The sequence below is a fragment of the Saimiri boliviensis genome, chromosome 7 (genome assembly GCF_048565385.1).
Source record: "Saimiri boliviensis isolate mSaiBol1 chromosome 7, mSaiBol1.pri, whole genome shotgun sequence".
NCBI classification, from domain to species: domain Eukaryota; kingdom Metazoa; phylum Chordata; class Mammalia; order Primates; family Cebidae; genus Saimiri; species Saimiri boliviensis.
Window position 1 is genome coordinate 37022054 of NC_133455.1, and position 21255 is coordinate 37043308.

A 21255-nucleotide genomic window follows, 5' to 3' on the forward strand; every position below is an offset into this window, starting at 1 on the left:
GCTAGGATTACAGGCATGAGCCACTCCGCCCAGCACAAAACTTTTTTTTTTTTTTTTAACTGTTTGGAAAAAGTTCCTTGTGGTTCCTAACTCATAGCAAATCAGAAAGGACAGACATGCAGTACAATTTGATTCAACACATCTTTTGAGATTACTTACTTTAAATCTTTTACTAGACGACATATGGAAATGCTTTATCTTGTTAAAAATTTAGCTACTTTCAAAGAGATTCTCTTTAATAAGATTTTAACCGTTAGATAAGGTGTCTTACTTATCTTCATACTCTTAAGTGACGTTCCTGGTGATGACCACCTGAATACAATCATAATTGTGTCTTTTCCTATGAGGATATAAGCTTTCTGAGGGCAAAATCTTTTCCTTATTTCATTGTTCTAAAGTTGTTAGCAAACATAGAACATTGTAACAAAATGGGAATATTCAACAAATTTTTAAATTTAATAATAATGATACTAATAGATGACTAATATATGACATTTTTAATATGCCAAACAGTGCGTTATCCCTTAAATGAATTATTGCATTAAATCCTCACAATAAACCTATAAAACACTGAGAACATTTTCATTTTATTAAGGTTTAGATACATGACAGAATTTGTTCAAGGTTACATAGCTTGATAATGGGGTGCCCAGGATTCCACACAGGTCTGTCTGACTTCAGAGTTGAGACTCTACTACTTTGATCTCCAACTTCAGAAAATATTTGGTGGTCAAGTAAATGAGTGAACTTTCATTTGCAGAAATTTGTAACGAATTCATCACTTTTCCTAGAAAAGAAAAAGATTTCTGAGTTCACAAACATTTCCACAAGAGAAAGAACAAGTGCCTATGAGATTTATTTTACTCTATTTCAAAGATTCGCCATTGTTTTATGTATCAATTATGTGTTGATTATAATTATAGGTATCATGTGTGTATCGACTAAAATTATGGACACCATTGATTACTAGTAATATCCAAAATTTAGAGACATTATATTGTGTCCCTTAGAATGGGTAATAAATGTAATGTGTGAATATATAGGTTTTCTGTGTTGCAGCATGAACTTTTTTATCTGTAAGTTATGAGGCAGTGCCATGCAGTGGCTCAGCGCACAGACTAGGGAGCCAGTCAGTGTGCCTGATTTCAAATCCCAGTTGGCTATTTATTAGCTTGTAGTCTAGGGGAAATCAGTCAGTTTCTCTGACTTTAGATACTTCATCTACTAAATGGGGATGACAATTATGTCTTCCTCTGGATCATTTAAGATATACTTTATTAGACCTAGCAAAGCATTTTTAGTTTAATTTCTAAAGCCTTTTGCAAAAAATGGATCGGATCCATTGCTTAAAATACCTATCAACTGTCAGAGGATATATTTCTGCTTGCATTTTGTTTTCAAGATTGTCTTCTAGTTCAAAGATATTTAACTGTTGTCAGGAAGTCATCTTCAGTACTATGATGGCTTAAACACAGCCATCCTGTCAGGTTATTGACCCTCACTGAGCTTCTGATAAGTTCGAACAGGATGTTAAAGAGACATGTTTCCATGCACTCACTTCCCACTATAAACTACGTAATTTTGCATAAAGAAAACCTCCCATCCATGACTATAGCCTATAGTTCTCATTCTTTCCATCTAGGCAGGGGCTTGCTCCATATCTCTTTGCAATTGGAAGATATATATTCACTAATATTTTCTTGCTGTCTTCCTCTGCCTTCTTCCACCTCACCAGTTAGTCTTTGCACAAATAAGCTTCTTAGCTCCATTCATAGAGCAAATGAACAGAATTCATCTTTGTCAGATGAGGCCCATGGCCCAGTGGATCTATTTGGAATATGCCAGACTATTTGTTAACTAGGGTGAGCTATAATGCATTTTTGGAGATGAAAAAAAAGATGTCTTTTCTTTCCTAGGAAATGTTTTCTAAAGCTAAGTTTAGGAACTGTAAGGTGTGGGTTTTGTATGGTTTTGTTGTTTGCAATTCTGATGGCTAAGAAAGAATAAAGATGTTAACAAAGGCTAACTTTGAACAGAGGATGTAAGAATGACCATAGTGTTTTTTGTACTCTTCTACATTTAAAACACTCTCCCTGGGAAAATAATTCTAAGTTCCTTCTCCTGCTTGAAAAGGTCAGAAACTTCTTTCCAAAAACACATTTTTATCCTCGTAATGCAATAGTCTCAACCCTGGCCACTCGTTAGAATCACCTGAAAACACGTTTTTAAACTCTCATGCCTGAAACCAAATATAAAAATTCAAATGTAATGTTCTTAGGTGAGATTTGGGCATTATTATTGTTTAAAAGTGCCCCCCAGTGATTCTAATTTGCAGCCAATGAAATCCAGTGAACTAACATGCTACCTTATCTAATTATCTCTCCAATCTCTTACTAAGTTCCTTGAGAAAGGAACTAATGCTAAAGTTTCATTTTATTCCTTATGGAACACTAAACTAATATTTGTTGTTTGATTGAGGCTATGAGGAAAAATGGAAGACATGATCTGGACTTTACAATACAATACATGCCATTGTAATCCATCAGAGACATGATTGGATTTTTTTTGTATTATATCTCAGTGCCAAAAATTTATTTTATTATCAGCCTTGAGCTAAATGTTAATGCCAATCTCTGTTACAGAAACTAGAAATTTTACATCCCTGACTGGAATAATAATGTAACACGCTACAGGACCCTCATCAATCTGCTCAATGAACAGATGATTGGCCATATGCCAAGGGAATCTGCTGCCCTCTGGAGGGTACTGTACTATTAGAGATGAAAACAGCATTTTCCAGTGGATGCTCCAAGGCACGTGGGAAGTTATGAAACAAAACCAATGCAGCAAAAGCAAAAGGTGCCATGGTCATTTGGAACATTCATAGCATTTGAATAATGTCACACATTATATCTCTCTGTAGGAAAGTCACAACGTAAATTAGCAAAATAGAGACTGACAAGTTCTATAATAAAGACATTTGTTTCCCAAACTAATTGGCCCACCCCTCCACCCTAAATACACATCTAATTTCTGTTAATATTTGGGAAATGAATATTCTACAAATAATATTTTGTACTCATAATCTACAAATTAATTAAGTTTGGTATTTGGAGAAAATGAAGGAGAATAACTTAATGAAGGATTTCTCAAGTAAGCTACCAAAAGGGAACGATTGATGAATTGAATACATTAAAATGCAAAGATTCCGCATCCCATGCCATGACATATGAACTGGAGGGATGCCATCTGATGTGGCAGTGTGATGTGCCATGCTATCATATTCATGCTTATCTTTCTTCGTTGTGCTTATCCTAATGAAATATTCGAGATGTCAATTCCATTGCATAGCAAATGAGCTTGTGATCTGTGCTTTACGATAGAAGATGCTGACTTCATGTACTATTGTATTAGGTTAAAGATATGTGAATGATAGCCTGGGTGTAGTGGCTCATACCTGTAATCTCAGCACTTTGGGAGGCTGAGGGGTGGATCCCTTAATCCTAGGAGTTTGAGATCAGTCTATGCAACATGGCAAAACCCTGTCTCTACAAAAAATACAAAAATTAGTTAGGCACCCTGGCTTGTGCCTGTAGTTCCAGCTACTTGGGTGGTTGAGGTGGGAGGATAGCTTGAGCCTGGTGTAGAGGGGGACAGAGGTTGCAGTGAGCTGAGATTGCACCACTACACTCCAGCCTGGGCGATAGATTGAACCAGACCTTGTCTCAAAAAAATAAAAATAAAAAATAGATGTATGAAGGACAGCAAGAGGCTAGACAAGGCATAATAGACTTCACCCAGAAGTTCAGTCAGTACAGAGTGGAGGCCCCAAGTATGCAACTCGGGCCAGGAAGATGACAAGTTTGGTGGAAATAAAAAATGTGTAGTCAGGAGGCTTGCGTTTCATTATTTTGTGTCACTAATTTTGTGATCCTGGCTAAGTACATAAAATCCTCCTCATCTGTAAAAGGAACTGCGCTGGGCTAATTAAAAAAAATTTTTTTGTAGAGATGGGGGCCTCGCTTTGTTTTCAAGGCTAGTCTTGAACTCCTGGCCTTAAGCAATCCTCCTGCCTTGCCCTCCCAAACTATTGAAATTATAGGTGTGAGCCACTATGCCTGGTCCAAAATTAATTTCTTAAATAACTTTGGTGATGAGCTAAAATGAAGGAAGAAAGGATGGTTTCTTTCAATACATAATGCTAGGACTGCAGTTATCCATCATACAAAAGGAATCGAATTATCCACCTCATACAATACAGAAAAGTTTATAATTTAGAAACCTAAATAAGGAAAAAAAAAACTTTAAACATTTTAAGAGAAAATAAAGGAGAAAAGCTTAATAAAACATTTTAAGGCCCGGTGCAGTGGCTCACGTCTGTTATATCAGCACTTTGGGAGGCCAAGGTAGGCAGCTCACTTGAGGTCAAGAGTTTGAGACAAACCTGGCCAACACTGCAAAACACCATCTCTATTAAAAATACAAAAATCAGCTGGGCATGGTGGTAGGTGCTTGTAATCTCAGCTACTCAGGAGGCTGAGGTAGGAGAATCGCTTGAACCTAGAAGGCAAAGGTTGCAGGGAGCTAAGATTGCACCACTGCACTCCAGCCTGGGTGACAGAGTGAGTGAGATTCTGTCTCAAAAAAAAATTTTTTTTTTTAGAATAAGCAGTAAAAAGGGAAAGGTTCGTTAGGTTGATTATCTTTTTTAATTTTTTTTTTTTTTTTTTTTTTTTGAGACAGAGTCTTGATCTGTTGCCCAGGCTGGAATACAGTGGCATGATCTCGGCTCACTGCAGCCTCTGCCTCCTGGGTTCCAGTGATTCTCCTGCCTCAGCCTCCTGGGTAGCTGGGATTGCAGGCACACATCACCATGCCTGGCTAATTTTTATATTTTTAGAAGAGACGGGGTTTCACCATGTTGACTAGGCTGGTCTTGAACGCCTGACCTCAGATGATCCACCTGCCTCAGTGTGCTGGGATTACAGGAATGAGCCACCAAGCCTGGCCAAAGCTGATTATATTAAAATGAAAAGATTCCATGAACACAGCCAAGCCATAAACTGAAAAACAATATATGCAATATATTAAGTCTATAAAATACTTTTATATCAGCAAGCACTTTAAGAAAAATGCCAGCAATCCAGTAGACATAGGATAGGAATAGGCAATTCACAGAAGAAACTTCAGTAGTAAAAACATATTTTTTCAGTTTTACTACTTGTCAGAGAAATGCAGATGGGAACCACAGTGAGATCACGTTTTACATCAAGCAGATTGTGAGAAATTATAAAGCCTGACAGTACCAAGTCCTGGAGAGAATGTGAAGGTACAGAAATTTTCTTGCACTTCTAGTGAGGCTGCAAATTGGCACAACCATCTTAAAGAACAAATGCTCAATAGCTATTGACGTTTTGAAAGTATACACCTGTGCAATACCTCCTTGTTGTGCAGCCTGGAGAAACTCTCAAATGTGTACACAATGGGTCAGGTATAAGAGTGTCCACTGTAACATGGTTTATAAGAACAAGAGCCTGGAAACACTGTGAATGTCCATCAGCTATAAATTAAATAAATTATAGTATAATTCATTCAATAGAATGCTAACATACAGCAGTTAAAATAAATGACTAAAGTTAGATGACCAATATAGTGAAATCTCAAAAGCACAATATTAAACTAGAAAAAGTAAGTTGCAGAAATATTTGCACCACATGGTATTTCTTTTATCAGCCATAAAATATGTGCAATATTATAAATTTTATTTGTACTCAAATATGTAACAAAAATACAAAAACAGACACAGAGATAACAAACCAAATATTTGTTACTTCTAAAGAGAAAAAGATGTACATGAAATCAGAAATAGTTCATAAGGCATCAAATGTGTCTATTATGTTTTATGTTTAAAATAACTGATGTAAGTAAAGCAAAATGTTAAGATTTGCCAGGGTGGGGTGGTAGATACATAACTGTTATTTCATTCTTTAGACTTTTCTATATGCTTTCAGTATTTTATTTTGAAAAAATGAAAATGATGCTATTAATTACTAAAAACACAAAAGAATTAGCTGGGCATGGTGGCGCGTGCCTGTAATCCCAGCTACTCAGGAGGCTGAGGCAGGAGAATTGCCTGAACCCAGGAGGCGGAGGTTGCGGTGAGCCGAGATCGCGCCATTGCACTCCAGCCTGGGTAACAAGGGTGAAACTCCGTCTCAAAAAAAAAAAAAAAAAAAAAAAAAAAAAAAACATTTAAATTCAGATCATTTCAGAATTACTCTAAAATATTTTAAAAACCAAAACTATGCTTTCAGGAGTTGGCCACTTAACAAAGCCAAATTTAATAGTCTGTTCAAGGAAAGTTAAAGTATACCTTGTCCTTACATATATTTCACTGCCACTTAACCAACACTAGATGTCACTTTACTTCATGCATTTAACTTGAGAGTTTCTGGTTGAAATTAGATAAAACTTGGGTATGTTTTATCATTTTCTTTCTCCAGTAGATACAGAGAATTATGAAAAATGAAAATGTTCTCTGCTATCTATCCATCCAAGAAGACAAAGGACATGTGTATTTGGGTTTATCCTTTTATCCTCTGCCCCTACTGCATCTAATAGGGTTGCCAAAGTTTTGTTAACCAAATAGACAAAGGATACAAGACACTTGCGCAGAAGAAATGTTTAAAATCTCCAATATGTATACAATTACATTTGGAACAGTTTTTCCTTCAAATGGCAGCGAGCTGTTGAAAGCAGACCTTACAGGGATTTTGCAAGGGAATGGTTATAACTTTTAATTTTAAAGCCCGGTTTGTGGTCAATGGAGAGAAGACACCATTTCAGATCTTTCAACCCAGAGTTGTATCTCAGTTCATTGGAACATTGCATCTCCAATAAGGACTGACAAATATGGACTCCTTAAATCAATAACTGAATCTTTTTAGGAGGAGAGAGACCTTTGATAATCATGAAAATTGTAAACTTTCTGGAGATCTTCATATAAACATAAAAAAATCAGCCAGGTACGGTGGCTCACACCTGTAATCCCAGCACTTTGGGACGCTATGGCAGGCAGACGAGTTTGAGAACAGACAGGCCAACACAGTAAAACCCTGTCACTACCAAAAAATACAAAAATTAGCTGGGCTTGGTGGCACATGCATGTAGTCCCATCTACTCAGGAGGCTGAGGCAGAAGAATTGTTTGAACCTGGGAGGTGGAGGTTGCAGTGAGCCGAGATCACACCACTGCACTCCAGCCTGGGTGACAGAGTGAGACCCTCTCTCAAATATATATATCTATCTATATAATTGTTACATGCAGTTTTTGTAGATTTGCAGACCTCCTTAAAACTAATGCAGGACTCCACATCAGGACCCCTTGACAAGAATGGGTAAAAGCGCTTGCCCAGGTGCCTTTCCCAGGCTTTCTTAAATTCTGTTTTCACACTTTGCCAATAACCAGAATTTCAGCTGAGGCTGGCACACATCATGTGAACTAAACAATGTGGCCATGCAAATGAATGGAATGGAAACTAGCTCTGTAAATTCAGGTAATTAGCCAAACATGGGCAATGTCTACTTTGGAAATATTTTGCTTATGAATAACAATCAAAGCGTTTATGTATACATTTTTTTCTAAGAATAGAAGAAAAAGTAATATATTTATTTGCTAAAATATTTATTTGGAAGCTTATTTTTCCTTGGGAAGCAAGCCAAACCCTAGGAGTTGCTCCACATATTTGCCTGAATAATTGTCTACCTGTTTTCATTTTACACCTTCTAACTGGAAAGAACTAGTTTATAATTTTATTACTGATTTTCTTGCATCATAAATATTACAGAATAGCCCAAACTAGGTGAAATTAGTTCATTGTTTAAATACAATTAATGAACTTTCACTACATAGGATAAAGACCCTCTAAATCAAATAAGCTTGAAACTCCTTTATTTTCTTTGCTCCAGTCTTTCCTTATTAAAAAGACTTCTTAGGCTGGGCACAATGGCTCACACATGTAATCCTAGCACTTTGGGAGGCCAAGGCAGGAGGATCTGTTGAGCCCAGGTGTTTGAGATCAGCCTGAGCAACATAGTGAGACCCTGCCCTACAAAAAAGTTTTAGAAAATTAGCCAGGCATGGTGACACTGCCTGTGGTCCCAGCTACTTGGGAGGCTGAGGCAGGAGGGTTGCTTGAGCCTGGAAGGTCGAGACTGCAGTGAGCTGTGATTGCACCACTGCACTCCAGCCTGGGCTACCGAGTGAGACTGTCTCAAAAAAAAAAAAAAAAAAAAAAAAAAAAAGACTCCAGGGACTCCCTCTTTCCAGGGACCCTCAATTCTATTAGCTACATTATCAAGCTTTCAAAATCAGATGTTGAATGACAAAGAGGATTTTTCTTCTTCTTCCTCTTTTTTAATGAGATGGAGTTTCGTTCTGTTGCCCAAAATAGAGGGCAGTGGTGTGATCATGGCTCACTGTAGCCTTGACTTCCTGGGCTCAAGTGATTCTCTTACTTCAGCCTCTGAAGTAGGAACTTCAGGCATGTGTCACTATGTTCAGCTAATTTTTTAAATTTTTTGTATTGATGATGTCTTGTTATGTTGACAAGGCTGGTCTCAAACTCCTGGGTTTAAGCAATTCTCCTGACTCAGTCCCCCAAAGTGATGGGATTCCAGGTGTTAGCCACCGCACCTGGCCAGCATTCTTCTTTATCATGATCACCTTGTTACGGAAAGTACATTATAGGCTATAGTTACAATAGATAAATTGTGGCAATTTTTAAGCAGTATCATTTTACTCACTGGAGATTATGTTAATGCCATGAGAATGGTAAAAACAGCATTTGTTTTTCTTCTATTATGCAACTTTGCTGTATATGCTAGGCCATGGTAAAGTAAACAGTAGTATCTTAGAGTCCTGATTTGGTGCAATGACCGTTTATAGACTTAGCTGGTCATAGCACCCATTGTGAAATTACATGCAAAAATGGATCCTGCTTTAAGAAAGCAGAATCTGGCTGGTCGCTGTGGCTCACGCCTGTAATCCCAGCACTTTGCGAGGCCGAGATAGGTAGATCATGAGGTCAGAAGTTCAAGACCAGCCTGACCAAGATGGTGAAAACCTGTCTCTACGAAAAACTACAAAAATTAGCCGGGCACAGTGGCAGATGCCTGTAATCTCAGCTATTCAAGAAGCTGAGGCAGGAGAGTTGCTTGAACCCCAGCAGCAGAGTTTGCAGTGAGCCGAGATCGCCCCACTGCACTACAGCCTGGGTGACAGAGTGAGGCAGTATCTAACTTGGGTTCTAATTATTCAACCACCAAAAACTTCCACACCTCTTTCTAGTAGATACAGAAGAACATATACCCTTTATCGGAGTCATAAAGATCTCTAAGCAACAGGGTTTTTTTTTTTTTTAGGCAGTTAAAGAAAAATTCGGAGTTTTTAGGCAGTTAAAGAAAAACCCTAAGCAACAGGGTTTTTTTAGGCAGTTAAAAACAAAGAGCCTAAGGCTAACCCTCCTTTGTTTGTAACTGACAAAAATCCTAGGATGTTTTCTTCAAGAAAATTATCAGTATATATAAAGTTTTCTCCAGAGAGTTAAAATGTTTATACTGATAATTTTCTTGAAGAAAACATTCTAGGATTTTTGTCAGTTACAAACAAAGGAGGGTCAGTATTCAGGCATTTTTACTCTCTGGTGAAAAATTTGTATTTTCACAACTACTTAACCATTTATCCAATAAAATCTGTAAGTTTTCAGTTACTGACTTAACTATTTCTCTCTGACTTTAGAAGTTGGAATCATCTGACTTCTCTTTCTAAAAACTATTATCACAAGTACTTGATTGAATGACCATCTTTTTGTCTAGAAGATATCATCCTACATGAGTCATGGTGGGCTTAGTCCATAGACTTGTATTTCTATTTCTATAGCCATGGTTCTATCATCTCCTTTGATTGTCATCAATGTATGGTTCTATAATAAAATATCTTGTTTGTATATGTTCATATCATATACCAAATTCAAGTGTTCATTTTACCATAATTTCTTGACACTTTAAAAATTATTAGCATTTTCTAAAGTTTAGAATTACTCAGCTCGTGGGGGAGTTCGGCGAGGACTCCTGGTGGTGGACTGCATGAGGCTTGGATAATACTGAAAAGAGCTCTGTGTCTAAGCTGCTCCTTGGATCAATAGACTTTCTTTCTGGGCCAAATTATATCTCCTTGTCATTGACAGATGAACATCTCAAGGTCTTGTAGTCTTTTCTCCTTAGAAAAACACAATAGAAATAAACAGGTGAATCCAAAACAGTATAATTTTAGCAAACAGAAAATACATCACACTCCTTCTGGAGTGTAATGGCATGATCATAGCTCACTGTAGCCTCAGCCCACCTCAGCCTCCTGAGTAGCTGGAACTACAGGTTTGTACCACCATGCCTGGCTAATTTTTGTTATTTTTAGTAGAGATGAGGTCTCAGTATGTCACCCAGGCTGGTCTCCAACTCCTGAGTTTAAGTGATCCTCCCACTTCTGTCTCTTAAAGTGCTGGGGATTACAGGTATGAGCCACCAGGCCCAGCCCCTTATTCATTTTAAACCTTCATGCCTGCCTTTGGAGGATGTCTTTTTTTTTTTTGAGATGGAGTTTTGCTCTTGTTACCCAGGCTGGAGTGCAATGGCGCGATCTCGGCTCACCGCAACCTCCGCCTCCTGGGTTCAGGCAATTCTCCTGCCTCAGCCTCCTGAGTAGCTGGGATTGCAGGCACGTGCCACCATGCCCAGCTAATTTTTTGTATTTTTAGTAGAGACGAGTTTTCACCATGTTGACCAGGATGGTCTCGATCTCTCGACCTTGTGATCCACCCGCCTCGGCCTCCCAAAGTGCTGGGATGACAGGCTTGAGCCACCGCGCCCGGCTGGAGGATGTCTTTCTTGCACTTCTTTAGCATATCCAAACCTTATTATAGTCGCCATCCAGCTTTTTTTTTTTCTTTTTTCTGTGTCTCCCAATCTCTAGCATGTTTTATTGCTTTATAGTAGTCTTTCACTGCTTTATGTGCAAATTATTGCATGCCAAATCAGATTGTAAGCTTCTTGAAAACAATCTTGTGCTTTTACGTACCAAGCTTGGTAAACCCTAAATACATAATCTACTTTACTTGCATTTAATTATCACTAGAGAGTTGATTTCCAATTTACTTTTTCCCCTACCATTTAGGCATTTTGTTGGGGAATGTTTACTTATGTGCTGGGAAGTGTAAATAAAGCACAACATTGTTCTCAAGAGTCTTACAATCTGATACAAATCCATAAACTTTCTTAAAACATTATAATTTTTTTTTTTTTTTTTGGCTCGTCAGCTTTTGTTAGTGTTAGTGTAATTTATGTGTGGCCCAAGACAATTCTTCTCCCAATGTGGCTCAGGGAAGCCAGGAGATTGGACATCCCTGGTTTAGACTATTAATAAGCAGTTCTTATTTCTAAAGAAGTTTGGGTCATATTCTTCCCCCTTTTTTTTTTGGCCTGATCTACTGTAGGTAAAACATTTGTAGATTAGCTGGTTCCCCTTCATTCCTTCTCTTCTGAAATGTGTGGTAAAGTAAAAACGCCTAAAGCAATCATTTGTGGATAAAAAAACAGCTGCACATGAAAAATAATTGATGTGGTTTAAAAATTACTCTGAGGTGGAAAGTAAAATGCCTTTTCAACCTACACTCTAAAAAGAGTAAAACCTAATTCTTTATACATCATGGAATGGAAGAAAAGAAAGTCACATTTTTGGGTAGTCAATCGATTTTAAATAGAAGAGTTTTAAATTTTGTATAAAAAATTAGAAAATATTCAGTTCCCTAAAAGGACAAAGCTCTACACCCTTAGCAATGTGAGTTTAATGTTTTCCATAATTATTAATTTGAAAGCTGATCACTTTGCCTTTTTTATAAGTTAATCATTTTAAACATCACACACCAGGGCCTTTCAGGCAATGGGGGGCAAGGGGAGGGAGAGCATTAGGACAAGTACCTAATGTATTTGGGGCTTAAAATCTAGATGACGGGTTGATGGGTGCAGCAAACCACTGTGGCATATATATATATCTATGTAACAAACCTACACATTTGCACATGTATTCCAAGACTTCGAGTAAAATAAAAAAATAATAATAAGGCCGGCACGGTGGCTCAAGCCTGTAATCCCAGCACTTTGGGAGGCCAAGGTGGGCGCATCACGAGGTTAGGAGTTCGAGATTGGTCAACATGCTAAAGCCCCATCTCTACTAAAAATACAAAAAATTAGCCATGTCTGGTGGCACGCACCTGTAATCCCAGCTACTCCAGAGGCTGAGGCAGGAGAATCACTTGAACCCAGGAGGCAGAGGTTGTGGTGAGCAGAGATCATGCCCTCCAGCCTGGGCGACACAGCAAGACTCTGTCTCAATAATAATAATAATAATAATAACAACAACAAATTAACCTTTTTAAAAAATGCCTTTGTGGTGTTGCTTTTTTTTTTTTGCCTCTGCAACTTTCCTGGGAGTGACCCAAATGGCAAACCTTCTCTGCTTATGGTACTTCCCAAGGTGCTGTTGTGTTGTCACTGTTGTGCTGCCCTAATGCCACCTACACCTGGCCTGCAAGTGTGTTTACCATACTAGACTTTGAGAAGGGACTAGAAGATTCAACAAGATACGTCAACGTGACACAGTTACTATTTGATTGATTTTTTTTTCTTATGTAGATCTATGTAGAGCCATCCTTTCTAAACTTATGAAAGTGCTTTTGTTTTAGTCACTTATTTTTTCATCTGAAATTCTTCGCTCTAGAACAGGGATCCCCAGCTCCTGGTCCGTGGCCTTGCCTGCTCAGCAGGAGGTTGAATGGCAGGCCAGCATTACCACGTGAGCTCCGCTTCCTGTCAGATCCGTGGTAGCAATAGATTCTCAAAGGAATTCGAACCCTATTGTGAACTGTGCATGCCAGGGAGATAGGTTGCAGGCTCTTTATGAGAATATAGCTCATGCCTGATGATCTAAGGTGGAGCAGTTTCATCCCAAAACCATCCCCCCAACCAACGCCATCCGTGGAAAAATTGTCTTCCATGAAACCAGTCCCTGGTGCTAGAAAGACTGGGGACGGATGCCCTAGAAGATGTGCTTGTTAAGAGGATTCTAATTCCTTGGTTTTCTTTATTTAAAAATGTCTGAGTAATATTTTTTTTTCTGAGTAATTTTTTTTTTTTTTTTTGAGACGGAGTTTCACTCTTGTTCCCAGACTGGAGTGCAATGGCGGGATCCCGGCTCACCGCAACCTCCGCCTCCTGGGTTCAGGCAATTCTCCTGCCTCAGCCTCCTGAGTAGCTGGGATTACAGGCACACGCCACCATGCCCAGCTAATGTTTTGTATTTTTAGTAGAGACGGGGTTTCACCATGTTGACCAGGATGGTCTCGATCTCTTGACCTCGTGATCCACCCGTCTCCGCCTCCCAAAGTTCTGGGATTACAGGCTTGAGCCACCGCGCCCGGCCTGAGTAATATTTTTTAAAGTCCAATATTTTTCTTTAAAAGGAAATTAAGCAGGAAATAGGAAAGAGTTTAGTCATTATTCTTTAAATTGCTGTATCTTGTAGCTAATTAACACAGGAAGCCTAAAAATTAAGCATCATTAAAATATGATGATTCACTAGCATTTTTCACAGCTTGACTTGAGGCTGTTGTTAATTTCAATACTTCATAGTGGTAGGTGAGCATAAAAATTAAAAACATATACATATCTTTTTAAAATCATAGGGCTTATGATGGTTAGCAGTGTCTGTATATAAAGATAAAAAAAAGTCTAAGAATGTGTCATTTTGTCATAGTCTAATAGTTTACTTTGTTAGGGAATTTACTAGTAAATTACATAAACATTCTAATTTAAGCTTATGCATGGATTTTGAGAAAAGAAATGGGCTGGGACAGTGAAAGGCAGTGATCTTAACTACACATCTAAAGATTAAAATAGAATTAAAGCAATAACTACAATGTATTAAAATTAAACTGACAGAAAGCCTTTAATTTCAACAATGTATTAAATATATTTTGGACATTTAGAATAAGGAAATGTAAATGTTCTCTATGAACATTTTACTGATAAAATTGTAAAAATCAACTGGCAAAATATATTTTCTTAACTCTATGGAAAAAGTATAAAAGAAATAACTTATATAAGTACATACCATGTACAAGACACTATACCTAGTGTGATTTTGCTCTGTGTCCCCACCCAAATCTCATCTCGAATTCTAATCCCCACATGTCGAGGGAGAAACCTGGTGTGGGAGGTGGTTGGATCGTAGGGATGAATTCTCCCATGCTGTTCTCGTGGTAGTGAGTTCTCAAGAGATCTGATGGTTTAAAAGTCTGTAGTGGCTCTCCCCGCTCTCTCCCTCTCCTGCTACCCTGAGAAGAAGGTCCTTGCTTTCCCTTTGCCTTCCACCATGATTGTGTGATTCCTGAGGCCTCATGCTTCCTGTTACATCTGTGGAACTATGAGCCAATTAAACTTATTTTCTTCATAAATTACCCAGTCTCAGGTAGTCTTTATAGCAGTGCAAGAATAGACTAATACAGTCCTCATTACAAATCTCTGACAGAAATACTTGTGGTATCCCAGTTTACAGATGAGGAAACTGAGGCACAAAGAAGGTAGATTATTTGCCCAAAGTCACTCTGCTAGTGAGTGGGATTCTAACCTAGAGTTAAAACGTGAGCGTCTAGGCTCCTAACCATTTCACCATTCTACTTTTGCAGCACAATCAGGAATATTTTAATTTACTTTGGTTAGAGCAATAAAAATGTCTGGTTAAAATAACAAGTTGTGGTGGGTTAGTATTATTGCATTATTACTATCACAGCATGGAATTGTCCAAATAAGTCGTATATAATTTTTAAAAATATGAATACATTGCTGGACACCACATCCTTAGGCTTCAGGAACTGAAGACACATTGCAATTTACTATAGGCTAATCAGCAAAAAAAATTTTTAAAAAGCTCCACTGCACCTGGTAGGAAAAAGATAAATAATAATTAACTTTTATTAAATGTTGATGATGTGTCAAACATTATTCTGAGGGCTTTAATTAAGGTATTTAATTCTACCACAATCTTCTAAGATATGTGTTATTATTACTCCCATTTTATGAATGAGGCTAAGTAGGAGTAACATATTCACACTGCCCTCTCCCTCCTCTATTCTTCATTGCTGGAGATTTCCGAATCTTTGTTGTTTTCTTGTTTTATATTGGTGGGTGATTTTAAAACTTTTAGGTGGTTTTTTCCGGTAAGGAAGGTTGCAACCTTTGGTTTAAGACTGAGTTGAAGGATAATTGCTGCTTCACGACAGAATGCTAAGAAAATGACTTTGAAGGCATTTTGCTTTCTGCCTGCAATGTTACTACTGCATGATCTGGTTTAGTATAATAATGACCAGGAGGTCTGGTATCTAATTTTTCAAATCCTGGCTCTGCCTCCATCTTAGAGGCAGAGGTTCCTGTTCCTGCTGCTGTAACAAAACATTTTAGGTAATTTATAAGCAACAGAAATGTATTCCTCATAGTTCTGGAGGCTGAAAAGTCCGCCATTAAGGCAGCAGCTGGTTAGATGTCCGGTCCTCTCTCTGCTTCAGAAATCACACCTTCTCAAGGCATCCTCCCATGGTAGAAGGGTGTGAACAGGGCAAACAGGCTTTCTCTGGCACTAAGGGCACTAATCCCATTCATGAGGTGATGTAATCACCTACTACCTTCTAATACCATCACCTTGGGGGTTAGGTTTCAACATATGAATTTTGGAGGAACACAAACATTCAGGCTATATCAACCTCTTCTTAGGTGATCTTGTGCAAGTTACTTAATTTCCAAAGACTGCTCTTGCCTGCTTTGTTAGGGTTCCTGGGGTAAGGGTGGGAGAAGGTCATGGGGTGGGGTAGGAGAAGAGCTGATTGAGAAAGAGAATGAAAGAGTCAGGAGACCATAAAAGTATCTAAAAATGTTTTCTCCCAACCTCATTCTACATTTTCCCTTACTTACTTGATGTTTTCTGTTTGTTTAATGATGAAATCTGTTCGATTCCTGTCAGCTTTCTCTTAGTCATATGAGAATTTTCTAGAACTAATGGGCTTGCATGAGAACTGACTCCCAGGCCCACCCATGCAGTGGCAGTGAGATCACTTTTTGTAGCACTCATTCTCATTCTGCTTGCCGTCTTTCCGGATGTGTCACCAATGTTGTCTGTGAACCACACCCACAAAAACAACTCAGAAACAGATTTTTCTTGAACCTCATGCGACGTTGGTGAAGTGCAGTATTTTTAAGTAGGCCACGTAGCTATCTAATTGATCACTCTTTGTCCATTGCTGACAAATATTTATTGAGACTTATCCTGTGCTTGGCACCAGTGATAGAAAGACAAATATCCCTGGCTACTTCATATTAGCAGCAAGCCTAGTATGCCTTATACACTGCCAGGGTAGATGGTTTTTATTTTATTTTTTAAGTTAAGTTGCTTTCCAACTCTTGACTGTGCATAACATTTTCTTAGAACCTGCAGTCTCTGGGCCGGGTGCGGTGGCTCACGCCTATAATCCCAGCACTTTGCGAGGCCCAGGCAGGTGGATCACAAGGTCAAGAGATCAAGACCATCTTGGTCAGCAAGGTGAAACCCCGTCTCCACTAAAAATACAAAAATTAGCCGGGCATGGTGGTGCACACCTGTAGTCCCAGTTACTCGGGAGGCTGAGGCAGGAGAATTGCTTGAACCCAGGAGGCGGAGGTTGCGGTGAGCCGAGATTGTGCCATTGCACTCCAGCCTGGGTAACAACAGCGAAACTCCGTCTCAAAAAAAAAAAAAAAAAAAAAAAAAAGAACCTGCAGTCTCTATTTTTGCCTTCTGTTTAGCTCTTTCACTAGCATCATTATTTGCAAACACACCAGAGCATCTCAACTTTATTCTACCAGGATCATGATTGATTTATATTCCTCTTTTGGCTCCATTCAGTGGTTTTTTCTGCTAGTGCAAGCTATTTACACGCACTTACTCTGCACTTTGCACATATTATTGCACACCTTTGTGGTAACCCCCTGTGAGGTCTAGACCTGTGCTATCCAATACTGAATGAATAAGATATTCCACAAATACATTCACTGCATATAGGTGTATATCTATCTATCTCTATAAAGTCTCTCCATATTACCTACAATGTATGTTATACATATGTAACTTAAAACTCTAGATATGCAGCTAAAAGATGAACTGGCTATAGTCTTTGCCCTTTTTAGTATATAACTAAAGGCCTGCCTGTCTAAAGAAAGCTACTTGTTTCTGACCTTGCTTGTACATGGGATGAGAGTTTGAAAAGTTATAATATAATTGGTAATCTTGTGTCACTGTAAGTTTGGTATATATCATTTCTTGGTGTGAAAGCAGAAGCTTTGCTGTGAAATCCTCTCCCTGTCTGCTTTGAAGAATTTTTTATGGCAGAAACTAAACCATAATACAACTTAAACTTGGAACTAAGCCAAACAACTAGGATTCATGGGCATATCAGCATCATTGTGATGGCGGTGATCATGATGATTGTTACTACCTTACCATTCTCATCTCATCACAAGTATTATTATCACTACCAGTGAGAGTTGTAATTATATTACTATTATGTCGATTCTTTCACCAAAATGAATTCCTCCCCTCTCTTCCCATTTTTTTACCTCATCCTAGTTGTGTTTATAGAAACAGAAGTGACAATTTACTTAATTACAAAATACTAAATAAAAGAATATTTTGTCAACACTGATTTGACATAGAATGAGGTTGCCTATTAAAGCTGTATTATCATAAAATATCTTCCAGACATAATATTTTTTTCTGCTTGCAGCTGAAAGTAGAAATTTTTTTGAAACATATTTAGAATTGCTTCTGGAGTTAGGCATTAGTAGATTATCACTAATTGCTTGAGCGAGACCCCACAGTCCTAATTAGACAGAAAAGTGAAAAGCGTAGGCAGGGCTACCACATTCAGGCTTGAAGATTGCACACTGCAGAATCCCAGGGCATGCTACTCACACAAACAGTGATGTGCATGGCATTCCCAATGTTGTGCAACAAAGCAACCTGCATATTTGGAAGTACTGAGAATACTGCAGGAAAAAATAAAGAACATTTTATGGAAGTGTTTGGTGGATCCATGGTCATTTCATTGTCTTTGAAGGTAAATTTTATTTTTAAATTTAATTCTTTCTAGAAGCCATGAATATTAAGAAATTTAATACCTTGAGTGAGAAGAGAAAAAAGTTCTCAGTAGGAAATTCCACAATCAATATTCAATTTCACAAAAGCATACCCCTGGAAATGAGAAAAGCAAATGCAAAATTTGGACGTAGAGTGTGTAAAGGGCAAATCAATTAGTAGAGACAGTAAACATAGGAGAAAATGTTTAAGAAAGGAAATAACTCCAGCAATAGTGCGATTACATAGCTTGAATTCTCTCGGTACAAAACATCTACTGCCAGCTAAAAAACAAATATTTTAGCTTTGCACAGTGGCAGCATCATAGCCAATGAGGTTTATCCAAGGCACAATTATTGCTAATTGAAAACTTTTCCCAATACCCCACCATGACGACTTGAAATATAGTCAGCGTTGGCAATTTTTGGCAGTCTCAACAGAGACTGAATCATAAAAGAAAAAAAAAAGAGTAAAAATTTAAAGCATATTGCTTACCTCACAAAGATAATAAAGGATATCACCAGTCCTCCAATATTGTGACTATTCAAAATGTACTAAATATTCTAGCCAATGTAATTAGAAAAGAAAAGAAAAACAAATAAAAATTATAAAGATTGGAGAGAAGAAATAAATGATCCCTAAATGTACACAATATGGTTGTTTATATGAAAACATGTAGTTAGGCATAAGAGACTACAAAGTATTAGAATTAGGAATTTAGTAAGATTGCTGGATATAAGATCAATATATGATCAATATAAAATCAATTATGTTCCCATACAGCAAATATTAAGAAATATTACTTTTGAATATATATAAAATAATCAAAACTATGTCTAGGAATTAATCTAGTAAATGATTGGCAAGATTTTTATGAGGAAAATTATGCAATTTTGTTGACATGTCTTAAAGAAGACCTAAATACATGGAGAATATACCACATTTATAAAAACGTAAACTCAATTCCCTAAAGATGTAAATACTCCTTAAATTAACTATAAATGTAATACAATTCCAATTCAACTCAACCAACAGATCTGAGTAGTGGACTAGAATTGAGTTGCTGGTATTTGAAGTGAATCTGGAATGCTTTGGAAAGCCTAGTATAATTAGGGTGCCTCTATTAGAAAAATGTTCCCTGTAAATTTTGTTATCAAAAGGATGAATACTCTGATATATGTTACAGATAGAAAATCAATCTTATTTACCAAGAACTTGAATATTTCAAGTGATGATTTCTTGGCAAAGGAATTGCTGCGTCAGTTGCAAGATGGCATTTTTCATCCATGACTCAGAAGTCTGGAACACCTGCCCAGTGCCTAATATGGATATAGACTCTAGGCTTCCAGATCCAGAGAGAAGAATGTTTTAGCAAGTGCATACTGCCACACATGAGAGCATCCAAAGCATCCAAAGGCATCTGAACTTCTATACCTCACCCAGAGGCTACCTGTTAAACTGTAACAGGCATGCCACCTGTTCCTTCAGAGGCCAATAAGTGATCTTTGAACAGGGTTGGAGTTAAAAAGTAAACCTATCCTTCACGTTTTTGCATTGTTAAAACTAAAGTTCTTATAGCAATGGACTTGATATGACTCTGCGGTCAATGTTTGCTTCTAAGATTGGCTCATTGTTTACATTTTAAAGGAAGAACACATTTGTTATGAAAAAGTTTTTCCGAATAGTCTGATTGCTTTGGAAGCAGCTCTTAAAACTAAAACACTATGTGATCGGCCAAACTTTGTGTACTACAGTTACCTTCCAACTCTATAGCCATGAGTTTTTGCTATTTTTCAGTGAAAAAGAAAGGCAGTTTAAAACATAAGATTATATAGATACCTTTTTAAAGAGTTATACAATCACTTTTGTGTTGAAAAACCAAGAGTTCCAAAGAATGCCTGTAAAGATTAAAATCTTCAACAAGCATTTATTTTTTTCAATAGGCATGAAAGCATAATATAAAATATGGAAAAAATCTGACTGGTCAGGTGTTTGGTGTTTCCTTTCAACAATTTATTCTGTGTTTCTGACTCAACCTCTTACCCTGCTTTTCCTCTCTTACATCCTCTTCATTGTGGGAAGAGGTGATAGATACAAACCAAAAGCTTCATAGAAAGCATGCATGGCAGTCTGTTTCCTACAATTTACACTAAAAATGTAGTTCGTTTTCTGTTTACTTTCCTCTTCTGTTGTTTACTAGCTGCAAACAATGACTATCATTTGAAAAGGGTGAAAATAGTAAAGCTATAGATGACCTGAACAGATCAGTTGATTTGACCTACTGGACATATATCAAGTACTTCAACAACAGCTGAATTACACATTCTTTTTAAATTCACATGATGTATACACAGAGATAGGTCATATGCTGGGCCATTAAACATCCTTTAACAAATTTAAAAGAATAGAAATTATACAAAATACGATCTCAGAAAAGTTAGCTGGAGAATCCCCAAATATCTGCAAATTAAACAACATGTTTCTAAATAACCTATGAGCAAAAGGAGAAATCTCAAGATAAAATTTTAAATATTTTGAATTAAATGTAGATAAAAGTACAACTCACTAAAATTCATAGGACACAGCAAAAGCAGTGCTTAGAGGGAAATTTACAGCATTAAATGCGTACACTAGAAATGGAGAAAGGTCTCATTTCTTTAGAAAATTGGAAATGCCACCTTAGAAAACTGGTAAAAAGGGTGAAATAAGCCGGGCGCGGTGGCTCATGCCTGTAATCCCAGCACTTTGGGAGGGCGAGGCGGGTGGATCACGAGGTCAAGAGATCGAGACCGTCCTGGTCAACATGGTGAAATCCCGTCTCTACTAAAAATACAAAAAATTAGCTGGGCATGGTGGCGTGTGCCTGTAATCCCAGCTACTCAGGAGGCTGAGGCAGGAGAATTGCCTGAACCCAAGAGGCGGAGGTTGCGGTGAGCCGAGATCACGCCATTGCACTCCAGCCTGGTTAACAAGAGCATAACTCCG

At 37.8% G+C, this 21255-nt stretch overlaps 1 long non-coding RNA gene and 1 other non-coding gene across 3 annotated transcripts in view; one reads left to right on the top strand and one right to left on the bottom strand.

Moving 5' to 3' along the window:
• Positions 1-601: 601 nt before the first annotated feature.
• The window catches only part of LOC141585085 (uncharacterized), a 36444-nt gene continuing 15790 nt past the window's right edge, over positions 602-21255 (bottom strand). For both annotated transcript variants that reach the window (XR_012518365.1, XR_012518364.1), the window contains exons 2-3: positions 10101-10278; positions 602-787 (exon numbers count right to left, since the gene is read on the bottom strand). This is a non-coding gene — a long non-coding RNA (uncharacterized LOC141585085). The remainder of the gene's footprint in view (positions 788-10100; positions 10279-21255) is intronic.
• On the top strand, positions 18573-18713 carry LOC120365254 (U4 spliceosomal RNA). Its single transcript, XR_005580257.1, has one exon. It is a non-coding gene; the product is annotated as a U4 spliceosomal RNA (small nuclear RNA).